General features: G+C 34.0%; 1 protein-coding gene across 4 annotated transcripts in view; it reads right to left on the bottom strand.

The window, feature by feature from the left end:
- NCAM2 (neural cell adhesion molecule 2) overlaps positions 1-16718 on the bottom strand; it is a gene marked incomplete at both ends in the record, with an annotated part of 418249 nt that overhangs the window by 377697 nt on the left and 23834 nt on the right. The window lies entirely within an intron of this gene.

Raw genomic sequence — 16718 nt, 5'->3', positions numbered from 1 at the left:
GTGTGAAATAAACAAGCAAAAACCTGTCTATTCATTACTGTTGCTCATTAAACATCTGCTCATTAGCCACCTCCTGGTTAATGAATACTTAGAATCTAAATGACAATCCATTAGCAAAACTAGTTTTGTTTACAAGCATATTTTCTATTTTAAAATAACTGTAATTTTTTTTTAAATTTAGCCAAAATTCAGTTAATCATACCAAAGAAATCACTGAAGAATTACAAATATATTCTTAAATACCTTAGTAAAAGTTGAAATTTCCTTAGTGTATTTTTAACTATATAATCATTGTCTTTTAAAGCAAACCTAACAAAACTCTTTAGTTTACAATTTACAAAGCTCCTGTTTCTTGTACAAACCAAGTGATACCACAAACCCCTTTCTCTGGAAGGATATAAACTGTTTCTTAAAGAGGCCTTACATTCTTAGACAGATTCTTTTATTTCAAATGGTGCCTAGGAAGTTTTCTGTGACCTCGTTGCTAATATTACCTTTATTCCTTTAGAAATTAAGTCAATAAAGGGCCTCCCCGGTGGCGCAGCAGTTGAGCGCTGGGTTGTGAAGCTGCCTGCAGTCTCTGCAGCGCCGGTTCGATCCTCGGCTGCTCCCCGGCCACCAGAGGAGGGTCCCACATGGGGCGCAGACCTCTCCTGCCGCCCACTGCTCCCCTCAGCAGTGTACTTCAGTCCTTCTGCCTGCTCTGCTCCCTGCTCTGACTCTGGTGAATTCTCTCACCCTCCCCCGCTTCTGACTGTACCCAGTGCTTGTATAAATAAATTTAAAAATAAATAAACAAATCTTAAAAAAATAAAAAAAGAAAAAAAAGAAATTAATTCAATAAAATGTAGAAGACCCATTAAGAAAAAGAAAATCACTATATAAATAAAATAATTATTAATTTTTCTAATCTATTTGATATTGTTTGGTTCTTTTTTGTCAAACAGCCAAAACTAGAGTTTAGTTTCTTTGCTTTTACTTATGTCCTTGTAGACATTACCTCTAATTAAACCGGAAAAAAAATCAATAACAAATAAAGTATCTCTGGACTGAAGTATCAATGTTGACATGCAACTAAGAAATGAGCTAAAGCACTTTTTGGTGCTGGTAAAAAAATAAATAAAAACCAAATTATGAAGTAGAAATGGTGTAAAGGAAAATCTGTGTAATACCACATTGAAGAATGTTAATTTATGGAAAGAAAAGTAAAGGATGTACTTTAGAAGTTATTTTAAGAGTGTGTGTGAGAGGGAGAGAGAGAGAGAAAGAAAGAGAGAGCGAGAGATTATATGGGATATATTCAAGCTCTAAGTGCTTAGATTTGTGAAAAGAGAATCCCATAGTATTTTGAACAAACTAGTCTTGGACTTCTAGAGGACTATTGATTTAAGGCATTACTAACCCTAATTTTTAAAATTAAGTATAACAAGAATCAAAGCATTATTCCCCAGCTTGACACTAGGATAAACTTGAAATATAGAAAGATAAGTAACAACATTTTCCTTACCATCAGGGAGCTCACAGTCCTCTTTAGAAGTTAGACACATAAACTAGTATCATGAGATAGTGTTATATGTGATGTCAAAACTATTTAGCGTCTACTAAGATCTCAGTTTAGGTGCTTTACTTATTATACATTTCTTTGTACATGCCCAACATAGGAATGAAAAACAGCTATAATTATACTCATTTAGAACTGAGCCCCAGAAAGATTCAGTAACTTGCCCAACCAGACACCTAGCAAGGGAGGCTAGCAAAATTGAAAACCATAAAGCATGAATCCAACAGTTACAAAGACTACCTACTTAGTATAAATCCTCCACTTATCTAATATATCTGATTGGTTGGAGACAATGGTTTTGAAAGACAACACTTCTGCAGACAGAGGAGAGAATGGAACAGCCATAGCTGGCATATGTGATACATTTTACAATGTTAAACTGCAAGAAGTTGAGGGCTCAGATATCATTTCCCTTTTAAATAGACCTACTTCAATTTTCAATGCAAGCGTATCATACCTGATGACAGAAATACTGATTCATGCATTGCTACTAACATTTAGTTTCTATCTAGCATGAGGCAGGAATTGCAGATCAATTTTGATTTATATTAAGTCATTTAATATCGGTAACAATTCCATGAGGCAGGTAACACTATATGCATTTTGGAGAAAAGGAAACACTGATGCTAAGGTACTTATACTATCCCAACTTTGTCTGTGTTTTAGCAACATATAAATTTTAGCAAGAAATTAAAGTAGCATCCACAGCGAGATTAACTTTCATTTTTTCACTATGAACATCATATGAAGTTTACACAATTTAAACTTAATCCTGAAACATCAAACATAAGTGGGGCAATCTTTTACAAACCCTGCTATATGTTGTTCTCCAGAATATTTTACAGCATTAAAAAGAGAAAGCTATTCCTCTGTCACAAATATGAAACATGATTTTATTTTTAAAGAACATGGTTGCTATAAAAAATACCCTTAGGACATACTAACTGAAATTAATATTTTGGTAGGTAAAATGTACTGATATGTTTTGTTGTGACATTCCCCATTAATAAGCATTTCTCTTCCCCTCCCTTACATACATATAATTAAAGTGACCAAAATATCAATTATACAAAATAATTGATTAAGTTGATGAACCCTAATCCAGGGAACTTGTTGTAAACTTGTGGTTTGTTCCAACAAAATCTGTTTTAAGTTCCAAAACCCACTTGTTTTTTGTTTTCGATGGTACACATTCTTACATCTTCTCAAAGATTCATAAGCACATTTAACATTTTAAACTAAAACATAATTTGACAGTCTCACTTAACAAAATGACAGATTACCAATGTTATATACAATATATTTTTTTCACAAATTACACTTAGTCCAAAGTCCAAGTTCTCGGTCATTGAACCAATGTAATCCAAATTACTGTGTTTGTGATAATGACATGGATTTTACAAAGTCCTTTGTGGAGGGCATGGGACAAGAAATGGAATAAGCAATTCTCTTAAATCAGACTGTGACTTGATAAATAAATATTTATCCAGATGTAATTCATGGTTGTAAATTAGTTCGATTATACATGTTTCTAACAATAAAGAAATTAAAAGGAGGCCCTTTAGACCAAGCTGGCACTAGCACTGTCATTGCTAACATTAGTAAGCCATAAGCTAAGTCAGAGTCAACGCACTCAAAATCAAACAGCCAATGAGGCAATTGATTAAACTGAAACCAATCAAATATATCTGCGAAGTAGATAACTTCTTCAACTGTAGCTAAAAATGCCCTTTCTTTGCTTCACAGTTTTCTCTATAAATTTTTCCTATATCGATGGTGGATTGAGTTTTTCTAAACACTCTCTGTTAGGCACTGCCCACTTCCAACTGATGGATGCGCAAACCTCTTTAATATTTTAATGTGCCTCAGTTTCTCTTTTAAGAAAAGAACACCTCCTATTTCTTGGTCTCTTGGTTTATGAAACATAACTGTTGGGACCTCCCAGGTGGCACAAAGTGATAAGTCTCAGCACTATAAAGCTATCCACAGCCACTGCACATGAGTTCCATCCCTGGCCAGGGAGCTGACCCACATGGCACAGCAGACCTCTCCTGCCTCCCCCGCTGCTCCCCTCAGCAGTGTATTTCAGTAGATCTGCCTATTCTGTTCCCCACATTGTCTCTGGTGAATCCTCTCATCGGCCCCCACACCTCTAGCCTACAAACCAGCTGTTGTACACATAAAAAAATTAGAAAATAATAAATCTTAAAAAAAGCATAAGTTATATTGATGATGCATGTTACAATATTGAATATTAATATTTGCATTTCACACAATTTTGTTTCTCTTGGCTTCTTATAAAGTTTTCGATGAGATACAGTATACTGGTGTGTTCTCTTGTTATTTAAACCGACTGATCAAAGACAGTTCTTGCAGATAATAGGACTAAATTAAGCTTGCATTCCATTTTCCTAGAATCTCTAGTTGATTTCAGGTGCCTACCATCAACCTGGTATAACAGCTGCTATGGAAAATGAAGGATTAGAAAGCAGTAATTCACACCTCATTTTGACTTGTCAACATTCCTCATCTATAGATTAAAAAATTCAAGCTCAAAGGATTTAATATACTCAAGAAGAATACCTGAGAATTTTGCATGTTAACACTTCTAAATGTAGAAAGATGAATCTTACCTCCCTGTAAATAAATTCCTAGAAGTATAAAATGTTTGCCCCACAAAGCAATGAGAGTTCTGTCTATCCCACAGAAATGTATTCATGTGGTCTGACTGAGCAATCTCTAGACACCTTCCAAATTTTAGACTCTTAATTCTGTTTAATAGCATAATACTAGCTTTGTGTATATTAATAAAAAATGCAGAATGTTAAAATATGTTCCAATATGCTTAAAAGTAATGAAAGTTAATCTATTTAACCAGTTACAAATTGATTATTCTAACTACGTTTACCATGTTATTCATAAGTAAGCTTCTATTAAATTCTGAGCTCAAATTCAGATATCCAAACAAAGTTCACAAGTCTAGTCTGATATATCTATTTTGTGAAAAACTCAAAAAGGCCCCATCTTTATAGCAACCTATTCTACTTTGATTAGTTCAAAGATTGCAAAACATTCCCATCTAAATCTAGATATTACTTCTAATATAAGTTACTGATAAAGAAGTTGAAAAGATGAAGTATGTATTCTGTGCTAATGAACTATCTCTCCTGAAAATCATTCTCAAAGAATTGAAAAAAATAGGATTAGGAAAGGTATAAAAAATGAAGGCTGAGGACCTCCCCAGTGGTGCAGTGGTTGAGTGCTGGGTTGCGAAGCTGCCCGCAGCCTCTGCAGCGCAGGTTCGATCCCTGGCTGCTCCCCGGCGGCCACAGGAGGAGGGTCCCACATGGCGCACAGACCTCTCCTGCTGCCCACTGTTCCCCTCAGCAGTGTACTTCAGTCCTTCTGCCTGCTCTGCTCCCTGCTCTGGCTCTGGTGAATTCTCTCACCCTCCCGCACTTCTGACTGTACCCAGTGCTTGTATAAATAAAATAAAAAATAATAAATAAATAAATCTTAAAAAAAAATGAAGGCTGAGAACTGAGCTTCATTTTATGTGATAAACTGTGGTAAAGAGTGAGAACTAAAATATGCCACCTGTAAAGTGTCTTAGAATCTAAATTTGAAGTGGGTGATTAAGTCAATTATTTTAGTTTTATAAACTAGTAATCAATATTTACTCAATCTTCTCTCCTCTTTTATATTTCCATTTCCCGCCCCCCTCCATATTTACACATTGAGTCTATTACTTGGCATCTCTTCTTACTACCCAAGGCATTTCAGCTGGTAACCTTAAACCTTCCATCATTGAATCAGGAATGCAAGAGTGAGAACCAACAAGTCATCACTGTCAACATTGGTTTTCAAACAGTGCTTTTAAGAAGAACATGCATAACAGATTGAATGCCAGGATCTCAAGTCAAAATCCAGGTTCTATAATGAAAGGAGAATTTTCATAGCAAGTGTTCCTTTAAATAACATTAATTAATGACTCAGAGCAAAGAGTTTATAAAAAATGATCCATAGGAAAAGAATGCACCTGCTGTAGAGTGGAACCAGCTGTTGGGGAGGCAGAAGAGAGGCAATAGGTGTCTTTCAAAAGCTTACCCTTTTCTTAAATGTGCAGTAAGTTTTGTTGGGACTCAGAAAGCAATCCAACCAGTCCAACACCATGATATCTACTACCAACTGCACTGAGAGATTTGTAAGTAGAATGGCTTATCTGTTTATCCTCATCTGCAAGCATGGAAGCAGCCCCAGAATGGCTGATTATAGGAGGGAGCATAGAGGGGGAATCAAAATGGCCACAGAGAGCCAAATTTTACCCTTCTCCCAAGTCTTCACTGATTCTGCTACAATGTGGAATAGATTTTTTTTAAAGATTGATCTATTTATTTACGCATAGTAGAACTGGGTATAGGCAAGAGGTGTAGGGGATGGATGAGAGGATTCACCAGAATCAGAGTGGGAAGCAGGTCTGGCAGATCTACTGAAATACACTGCTGAGGGGCAAGAATGGAGAGGTCTGCTACACCATGTGGGTCAGCTCCCTGGTCAGGATTGAACTCAGGTCTCAGCCTTTATATCGCTGTCACTTAACCCTTAAGCCATCAGGGAGGTCCCCGATGTCAAAGAAATTTAATAAGTGTTCCTATTCTTCTATTATGTTGTAAATATTAGAAGAGAATAAGTTCTCACTAAAACACATTGGCAAAGGCTGTTGATCAGTAAGGCTCAAGTAAGAAAACCTAATAAAATAACCTACTCAGAATTGTGCATCCATGTTCTCTCTGCCATCAATTAACCAGAAAGCTGTCATCTTTAAAGCCACCTGGGCACACATTTAATGAGTGACAACATCTTTTTACATCATACCAAGTCCTCTCCAAATGACTCTTCATTGTTTTCAACATTTGCCAAAATCCTCATCTTATTCTGAAGTGTGATACTTTCGTAATGTTCTTCCAGAGAAAGACCACTGTTTTGTATTCTCCATTGATTCTGTTTCTCTTACAGTCCTTTATAAATATAAGTCTACAGCCTTTTTTCAATTGATAACTTTCATTTTTTTGTTTTTCTAATCCTGATGAATTACATTAACTTATGTGAGCCATATACTATATACTATTGCAATTACATTAATATAAAACAATATGATAAGACTAGAAAAACAATTTTTTTTTGTAATAAGTAGTACATTGAGAGAAAGACGGACAGAGACAGGGAGAGAGGGAGAATGAAATATTCAGATGCTAGAAGTGGACAGTTAAGTTGAGTAATTCTAAGCAAGCTAGTTAAACACCCTCTCTGAGACTAAGTTTAGTAACCCTCCATGTTGAAAAAGTTTCAATATCTTCAAAAGGATAATGAAGATTCAGGTAAAGTATTTTGTATGGCACCCCTCCCCCATTTCTTAAATTCTGTAACTCTGCAAACAGCTACCTGGCTGACAGCTGTTAGCTTGGTAAAGGGAGTAAATAACTCTGTGGTATGACAAGAATTAAAATGGAGGACTGCACAGAGAATTACGACGTGCTAGCTGAGGTTGTCCCTAATAGTAATAACTGGCAATGTGTAGCATCCTTACCGATGTGAAATATTTGTACCTGCTCATCACAGAATCCCATCTCTGGGAAGCTGTCAGAATAAAAAACACTTCTAACTGTTCTGAAATATAATAACTCTAGTTAATATGCTTCCCTGATCTGACAAGTGCTGATTTATGATGTTAACTGAGGATTAGATATCAACAAGCAATCCTAACATTTAGTGCTGTACTTGAGAGAGAATCACGTAAGTGACTCTGTGGCAGCTTCAGTGATTTGCATACATCCAAGGAAGAAAGTTATGGAATTGCTGGGAAAATATCCTCATTTTAATTTTTAATGTTTTCACACATCAAAAATCAAAATGATTATGAAAATATTAAGTTTAACTATGCACACATAAATATAGCCGCTTTTTTCTTCTCCTGAGTTGCATGATTTTTCTACAAGATTTACTTTTTCCCTCTGAAAAATATATCCCGTATTAACCCACGATTGTCAAAAAATGGGTTTGCATTAGTGCACCTGTTACATCTAATTTCTTAATTAACTGAAGTGTCAGAAACTACATAAACAAGTGAGGAAAGTAGATATATTTTTAGAGTTAGTAATGGAATGTGCAACCTCATAGCTACAGGTCTTGGTTTCTTTGACCCAGAAATCCATGCACTAGCAGTATGGTTGGAAAGGTGAATGATCTGCTTAATATTCTTAGATGTTATATATTGAAAGAATGTCTTTCTGAGCCTCCCTGTTGGTGCAAGGGGTTAAGCACAGCACTGTGAAGCTATCCACAGCCTCTGCAGCACAAGTTTGATCCCTGGCCAGGGAGGAGACCCACATGATGCAGCAGACCTCTCCTGTCTGGCCCGCTGCTCCCCTCACCAGTGTAAATCAGTAAGTCTGCCTGTTCTGCTCCCCACTTTGTCTCTGGTGACTCCTCTCATCCCCCACACCTTTGTTTAAAAAAAAAAAAAAAGAATGTCCTTAATCATCAAAACTGCATGGTATTGGAACAAGAACAGACATACAGACCAATGGAATCGAATAGAAAATCCAGAAATAAACCCACAGATTTATGGCCAACTAATATTTGACAAAGGAGCAAAGACTATGCACTGGAGCAAAGAAAGTTTGTTCAATAAATGGTGCTGGGAAAACTGGGTCGCTACATGCAAAAGAATGAAGCTTGACCACTACCTCACACCATATACAAAAATCAACTCAAAATGGATTAAAGAACTAGACATAAGACCTGAAACCATAAAATACATAGAAGGAAATATAGTCGAAACACTACGTGATTTGCATATCAAAGACATCTTTACAGACACATCACCCAAAGCAGTGATAGTGAAGGCAAAGATCAACAGCTGGGACTACATCAAATTAAAGAGCTTCTGCACAGCAAAAGAGACAATAACAAAAACAAAGAGAAACCCCACCAACTGGGAGAAAATTTTTGCGCCCAACGCTAATGATAAAGGACTGATCACAAAAATCTGCAAAGAGCTGATGAGACTCAACAACAACAAAGAAAATAATCCAGTCAAAAAATGGACAGAGGAGCTAAAAAGAAACTTCTCTGAAGAGGAAATGCAAATGGCCAATAGGCATATGAAAAAATGTTCAACATCACTTGCAATCAGGGAAATGCAAATCAAAACTACCATGAGATACCATCTTACACCAGTGATAATGGCACATATTAAAAAAACTAGCAACAACAAATGTTGGCGAGGTTGTAGAGAAAAAGGAACTCTTCTGCACTGTTGGTGGGAGTGCAAACTGGTCCAACCACTATGGAGAGCTGTGTGGAGATTTCTGGACCTACTAAACATAGAGCTTCCACAGGATCCAGCAATTCCACTCCTAGGTATTTACCCAAAGAACACAGAAACATCAATTCCAAAGAACACCTGCACCCCTATGTTTATAGCAGCACTATTTACAATACCTAAGCTTTGGAAACAGCCCAAATGCCCAAAAATAGATGACTGGATGACTGGATCAAGAAGATGTGGTACATATATAACATGGAATATTACTCAGCATTCAAAAAAGATAAACACATGCAATTTGCAGCAACATGGATGGCGCTGGAAGGGATCATACTCAGTGAAATAAGCCAAAAAGAAAAAGAAAAATACCGGATGGTCTCACTCATAGCAGGAATCTAGAATACTTAAATAAGGGACCAGGAAAATGAATAACTATAAGAAAGTGAAAATCAAAATCAACAAAAACTATGAACCAGAGACACTTTTTGGGGAGTGGGGGTGGGAGGGGAGGGATTGGGGTCAGAATGGGGGGATTGCAATTGTATGGGGAATATAAAAATAAAATTTATTAATTAAAAAAAAAGAATGTCTTCCAATAGAATGGAAATAGCTCTGTCTTCTCAGCATTCTCTATGTAGAACCATCCAAATTGAAACCTGTGCCTTCAGTCTACAGTCAAATGGAATTAAATAAATTAGCAAACTTCAGGAATGATAGCAGACATCAGGGATTTGTGCTTTCTGAGCAAAGAGAAATTTAGCTTTTATTTCTGTCAGAGAATAGAACCACTTAAAATATCTAATTTATGGATTTTTCTTTTACATAAAAAATGCAGTTGAAGCAATATTTCTGTATATATACTTTTAGGGGGAAAAGACTAAACAAGTGTTAGCATGTTTATTGATCTGCTTCTTAATCACTATATTCACAATAAAAATCAATCCTGTTAGCTGTTATAACACATTTAGACTAGGAACATGCCAACTGGTAAATTAACAGTAGCAGCAGGAAAATTCTTTAGTCAATTGTGAACAGAATCAACTAAAAGTAAACTATAAAGTAAGGATATAAAACAGGAGAGGCTATGTCCAATATATTTTCCTGCCATTTTTTTCTACCACATTTTGAGATCTAACTGCAGATAAAGCAGAATAATTTATTTAATAAGATATTCCAATTCAAAGAATGTTATTATCTGACTTCCTATTTCCTTAAAATAGCTATTCTTTCTGTGAAACAGAACTTTCTGCTATCATAAGATTAAATTATCAAAAAATTGAATCTACTCTGTAGTTTCCAATTTTAATTAAGTAACTGTAAAATTCTAATTTTAAATAAATGACTTAAAAAGAAATTATATGTCAAAATGTATCAGTCCACTCAAACCAAAGTAATTCTTCTCCATCCACCCCATTTTCCATTTGAATATTTAACTAACAAAATCTGAAGCCCAGCAGTATCTCCAGTTTACTGTTTTGTTTTGGCTTATGGTATGGTAATCACACAATTTAAACAATTAAACTTTGGCTCCAAATTAGCAAATTAGTGCTTATCTGTGGATTCTTAAAAAAACATGTAACCTAACACACCCTATAAATATCATAAATGCTTCACATTTCTTATCAGTAAGAATTGCATTGAACAGAAACAACTTTAAGTGAATAATCACAAATTTTGTCTCACTCATTTCAAAGTTTAAATATCACATATGAGTTGTTTCCTTGAAAATCCCTGAATGGTTTAGTAGCTTTTAGGAAACAACAACGTAAAAATAACAATAAAATATAACTCCTACTGAAAATAATGTTTTAGATCAATATCATTTTACATGGGAGAGAATGATGGACTTTTTTTTGATGCTGATCTTAACTACAGGCACTTACCTCTTTACCATCCCGTACCCCTGAATACAATGTATAGTACATTATGAATCTACATAAAAGTAAGTGTTGCTGTGTTGCTGGGAACTAGGGCTACTACCAGAAACAAAATCAGAACAGCATTTTGCCAAGGAGTAAAGACAATTTTAAATACGTTGAATGAAAAAGAGATTCAGGTCACACAAAAGTACTTATGAGTTTGTTTCCATCTACCAATAACCACTAATTTAACCTTATGAAATAAGGTAATAATTGTGTCTCTGACTTGTCTATTGTTTGAGTGAATTAGTGCCTGAACACTTCAGTGAAATAACATTTTCTTATAGTTTCATAATGCTCTGTAATTATATTCCTTTGGAAAAAAACACTAAGAGCTAATCCATATTTTAGAACTGAGGCAAAATGAAGAATGTAGATGTGAAATACTGATTTACTTTGATTTGCTATCATCAACACATATTTTTCTTTTCAAAGTGAGGTAATGCAGACATTAGGATTACTTTGCTGATGGTGTTTCTGGCAATTATAATAACATTTTCTGGTGTTAATGTGTAGCCACCCTGCAATTTACAAACTAATGCCAGTGGTTTTCTGGAAAAAAAGAATCAGCGAGGCTTATTAGCCTATCAGAGCAATCTCACAGAAATCTTTGAAAGTTTAAAATAGCTATTTTACATATTATGCTTAAGGGAACATAATTTGTAATTTGATTTCCTTATGAAATAATAAATAAAAATATTTTTACTGTTAGAGCTTTATTTCCATTTCCATAATTATTGATGATAGTGTACTGCCATTAAGTGGAAATCACTTCCTGAGGAAATGATCTATAAAGTTATTCAGAATGGAACTGATTTTTAAAAAACAACTTCAAAGAATCAAAAACAGTTCTATAGTTTTCCTAAATTAGAATTTTACTACTACACTGATATCACATCAAATGGTGACGAGCATCTTTGCCAATTTTAAAAAATATCTAATCAATAGTGAGATCAATCAAACCACATTTGTCTTAATGTTTCTCTACTACTGTTTCTGTGTGTTTCTTTACACCACTGTCTGTGGATTACAAAAAAAATCTACCAAAATCACAGAAAGAATATATGATGACATTCAACTTGTACTTATACAAATAAATATAATGAAATTGTGTGTGAGAGAGAATTTTAAAAAGGTTAATAAATACGAAGGCAAACTGTTAACAAGGATTTCAGACATTAATATGGCTGTAGTTTATTACCAACTCCAGTGTTCATCACTGCCTACCTGCACACTGAACACTGGCTTTAAGAGTTTTATATGATGTAGATTTCCTCCACCAAAATCAAAATGATCTTGATGACATCAGCAGAAGTCTATTGATTGCCAATTATACTATGTGAAATAAATGAACCTGCACAGGTAGTAAAATCAAAAGGCCAAGTTCTCATTAAGTTCTGTCTTAGAGTTGGGAGGTAGCTGGACCCAGCAGCAATCACTGTAGTATAAGAGTTCAGTGAACAAGGTAGCAGGAAGGGCCCAATTAGCAGAATGAATTTGGGGGATTTACTAAAACTCTCCATGTCTCATGATGGAATTTTGTTTATTAGGATTAATACCGTCTAGTGCCTATGAATTTGTATAGCAGGTTATAAATCAATCAGTATAAAATGGCAACTTCAAAATTAAAATTGGCAGAAAAATAAATAGTAAAATGACTGATAAAGGCTTGTTACTACGTCTCAAGAGAAGTAGTATATTTCGAGGTGGTTTTTAAAGCATCAGGTCGATTTTCTTCAAGATTAACATGGAATCAAATGGGAACATAGAGTAGAAAAATTTTTGCAAAGAAAAAGTGTTCAACAGTTAAAATATCTCTTAATGCAGGTGTTTTTCTCATCCCACCGAAAATGATTAAAAATGAAACACTTTCTACTCACTAAAACTTGTGGCTACCTTTTTAGATTGTTAAATTTTTTAATGTGTTAAAATTTATTAGTCAAAACTATTGTGACAAGTTCCTAGTCACACAATTTAAAAAACTTTTAAATTCCATATATCTTGTTATTTCTGCATTATTAAATATTTAGACAATATTAGTTGCCAAATTTAAATGTGCTTCCCTTTGTATAACTAATCAATTAATACTGAATATCACTTTTGAGTTCTTCACAGAGGAGAGTAATACTTTCTCCAACTTACTCCCTCAACTACACACATGCTAATGAAAACATTTTGCCAAGAGTCTGCTATTAAACTATACATGTGGTTGGAAAAATAATGACCCCCTGAAGATGCTTATAATCTAATCCCCAGAATGTGTGAATATTGATTTATATGGCAAAAACAACACTATATAAATGATAGACTCTTGAGATATGGAGATTATTTTGAACTAAGGGTTTATTATAATGGCGAGATGCCTATAAAAAAAGCAGGGGAAGCAGGTGATTCAGATGGACATGTCATAGAAGAGGAGATAGACACAACACACACACACACACATACAACACACAGATTGATTACAACATTCTAAGTGCTGGCTTTGAAGACTGAGGAAGCACCTAAATAGCAATGAATTTCAGGCGGCCTTTAATACCAAGAAATGGAAAAAACACAAATTCTATACCCTCAAGATAGACAGTTTTGCTGACAAAATGATTTTATCCCATTGAGACGTCTGACCTCCAAAACATTGATTATGAATCCACATTTTTAAGCTACTAATTTTGTTGTTGTAATTTGTTACAACAATAATAGGATACAAATATAGTAGAAATCAAATTACTTTGTACTAAAATACAGAGAAGTCATTCCAGTTTCTAAGTATCACTTTCTTCATTTAAAAATGACTCAGTAATAGTAGTTAACTTACAAGGTTAGGCTCAAGTGAGATCATGTACATCTAATGCTTAGCACAGTATCTAAGCCAGTAAATGTTCAAGAAACACTATTTTCATGGAACTCTTCCCAAATAATCAAAATTATTCCCACATCATAAAGATGATAAGAAGTGCAAGCTGAAGCTGTAATCGGGTTCAGAGTCTAGGCTATAGAGTCACGGGAACAATGTCAAAGTAAACAATCCTGGTTTTTTAATTCCAGATTCCACATGAGTCTTTTGGACAACCTTGAACCAGTGATTCACCTGCTCTGAGACGAGTTTCCTAATTGACAATTTCTAAATAATGATTATTTCTCATAGATTTGCTACTAGAATTTATTCAAAATGTCTGGGTCAACCTTGGACACAGTAGGTTATGTTCACTTAATATAAATGCTCTTACCTTCCATTCCTACTCAGTCCCAATGATTTGAATACACTGAAGCATGTAACAAATAAAGTACATTTATACAGGTGAAAATATGGCAGCACAAGAATTTAAATCAATGCTGGATTTGAACCCGGGGATTCTGTTTTCACTAAATCACAGTTGGCTAGATTATTAACAGGTTATTCAGAGAATAAAACAAATCAGGTAACAAGTGCTCTTGAATATTGCAGAAGTTCACTTCCAAAAAAGCAGGGAGTTTTAGAAATTGAAATATCATGAATAATGATATAATGGTGTGAGTACAAAATTTTTTAATTCCATCAACCTCATATTAAATTTATTAAAGATTTTGACTAAAAGCATAGGACAAGCTAAGCCAGTAAATGCAATGCCAACCAAAGTTTTAGTTTATCAGATAATTATATGTTTTCTAATCCTGAAAGCTAACACTATTGTTAAATATGCATTAAATACAAATCCAATGTCCTAAGTTCTGCTGCCACTACATTTGTTTCAAGCTGAAAAACCTCAAAAGTTAGTAGCAGACATAAATTTGGCAGGCATCCCAGCACAGAAAAAAGGATGTATGGATTAAAACTACTTTGCATTCTAGTCACAAACAGCACACTAGCAACATGACAACCAGGAATTTTACATCAGAAAGAATCTATTGTTCTCTGAACTGCATTAAATGTGGTGATTAAGTCAAAGTATACCTTGACCACTGTCACAAAATCCAACTGAAAAATGCAACAATTAAAGTTTGGTGCAATGTACGAAGTCATATATAAGAAAAATAAAACTGCAAATATTCGTGTAAAAGTATAGCTTTGTTAATGAAGAATTAATGTTTCTAAAATCAAAGTGTAGATTTATATATGGCTTACAGCATATCCTTTATACAGAAGCTACATTTAATTCATATCACTGTATGTCTGTATCACAAACACAAACTGTGTTTTCATTCAAATAGATATTCTCAGAAATTAGTTTCTTCCATAATAAAATTTACTACTGAAATAATTAAAGACACACATAGGCCTGAAAAATAGATTATATATCTGGTGGTAGACTACAAAACTTAAGATAATCATAAAATTAAATACCTTTCCAACGCACACACACACACGTTTGTTTTCCTATATTCCAATAGAATATTAAGTACAATCAGGTAAACTAATATGAAAGACTGAGCTTTATATAAAAACATTAGCAGATTCTAGATAGTTCATATAGGTTACATATTTCAGAAAACAGAAGACTATTTGAGCATTTTGTGTACAAGTTTAATATGTTTGTGTCGCGTAAGTCTCATATTACACTATACTTTCTCATTTTCATTCAGTTAAGGTATTCTCTGCTGCAGTTGTCTGTCCCTGATTACATGCAGGCTGCACACCAAAGTTTTCTGGCAATAGCTATGAGATGCTGGAAAGATTAAGTACAACAAGAGCAGAGTGACCTCACATATGACTCAAAATCATTTAGATTAAAGGTCTGCTTACGAAACGTGAATCATCATTGGTTTTGCTCAAAACCAAAGGATTTGGCCTCATTAAAGAATCTGACAAGCAAGTATGTTCCACACAAAATTGAATTTTGAATAATTTTATCATTATTTGTTTCCGGACAGGCTGATTAGAATTGGGAGACTTGCATCATTTCTAATGAGAACATAAAGAACAAATTTAGTACACATAAAAAAAATGTCAAAATTGTAACACATAGTGAGCTGAAGAAAATTTTTAGCAATGATCTTGTAGATTCTAAAATCATAGGAAATTCATATAATTCAGAGAAAAGGAGACTATAAGAAAAGCATGTGGTATGTATTCAGAATTCATTTTGAAGTATTAAAATATGGCACTGAATTTTTTAAAATACCAGTTCAATATACATATTATCTTTTAGATTTTTCACACACACATGATTTTTTAACAGATGTTTTCATTGTGGTGCTATTTAACCTCATCCCTCGTTAACAAATTCACTTTCAAATGATTCAATAGATATAAGTGATAAAATATTGAATTTAGGAGGAGAATCTACACAGATGCTCACAATATTATTTCAACTTTCCTGTATAAATTAAAGTTTCTAGAATAAAAATTTACAAAAAAAGTAAAGGTTGAAATAAATAGGGAAAGCACATGATGACTTCTCTGATCAATTAAAAGGAAGTATAAAGGACTCAGTCTTCTTTCTAAACATCTGTAATGTAAACTCACTACATGTGTTAAACTAGAAAAAAAATATGTATATTCATAGTTTTTCCTTGCAGATAAAACAAGTTTGAAATTAAACTACATTTTTGGATTCCACAAATGAAGAAATAATCATTATAAACTGATAGCAGACTAAGTAATATGATGAAGAATCAGTAGTATTTCATATTTACAAATGGTTCCATATATGATAGTTTGGTTATAATTGGAATATTTTGTTTTCCAGAGAAAACAAATTTTCCAGAGGAAACAAAAGTTTAATTCATCTCTGTAACCTAATTTATATCATAGTATTCATCAAAATGACTATTAATAGTTGAGTCTCCAAGGATATTTTAAATAAATCCATAGATGGTTACCTTACCTAGCAATGAAAAATAGTTACTCTAGAGTAATAGTTACTTTAGACTGTCTGTGGTGAATTAAAAATATAATGTAATAAAAAATCAGAAAGGTGGTTAAATACTAATA

Source organism: Talpa europaea (genome assembly GCF_964194135.1).
Source record: "Talpa europaea genome assembly, chromosome: 4".
Taxonomy (NCBI): Eukaryota; Metazoa; Chordata; class Mammalia; order Eulipotyphla; family Talpidae; genus Talpa; species Talpa europaea.
The sequence above is the reverse complement of the archived record's forward strand: the minus strand, read 5'-3'. Positions and strand labels throughout refer to the sequence as shown.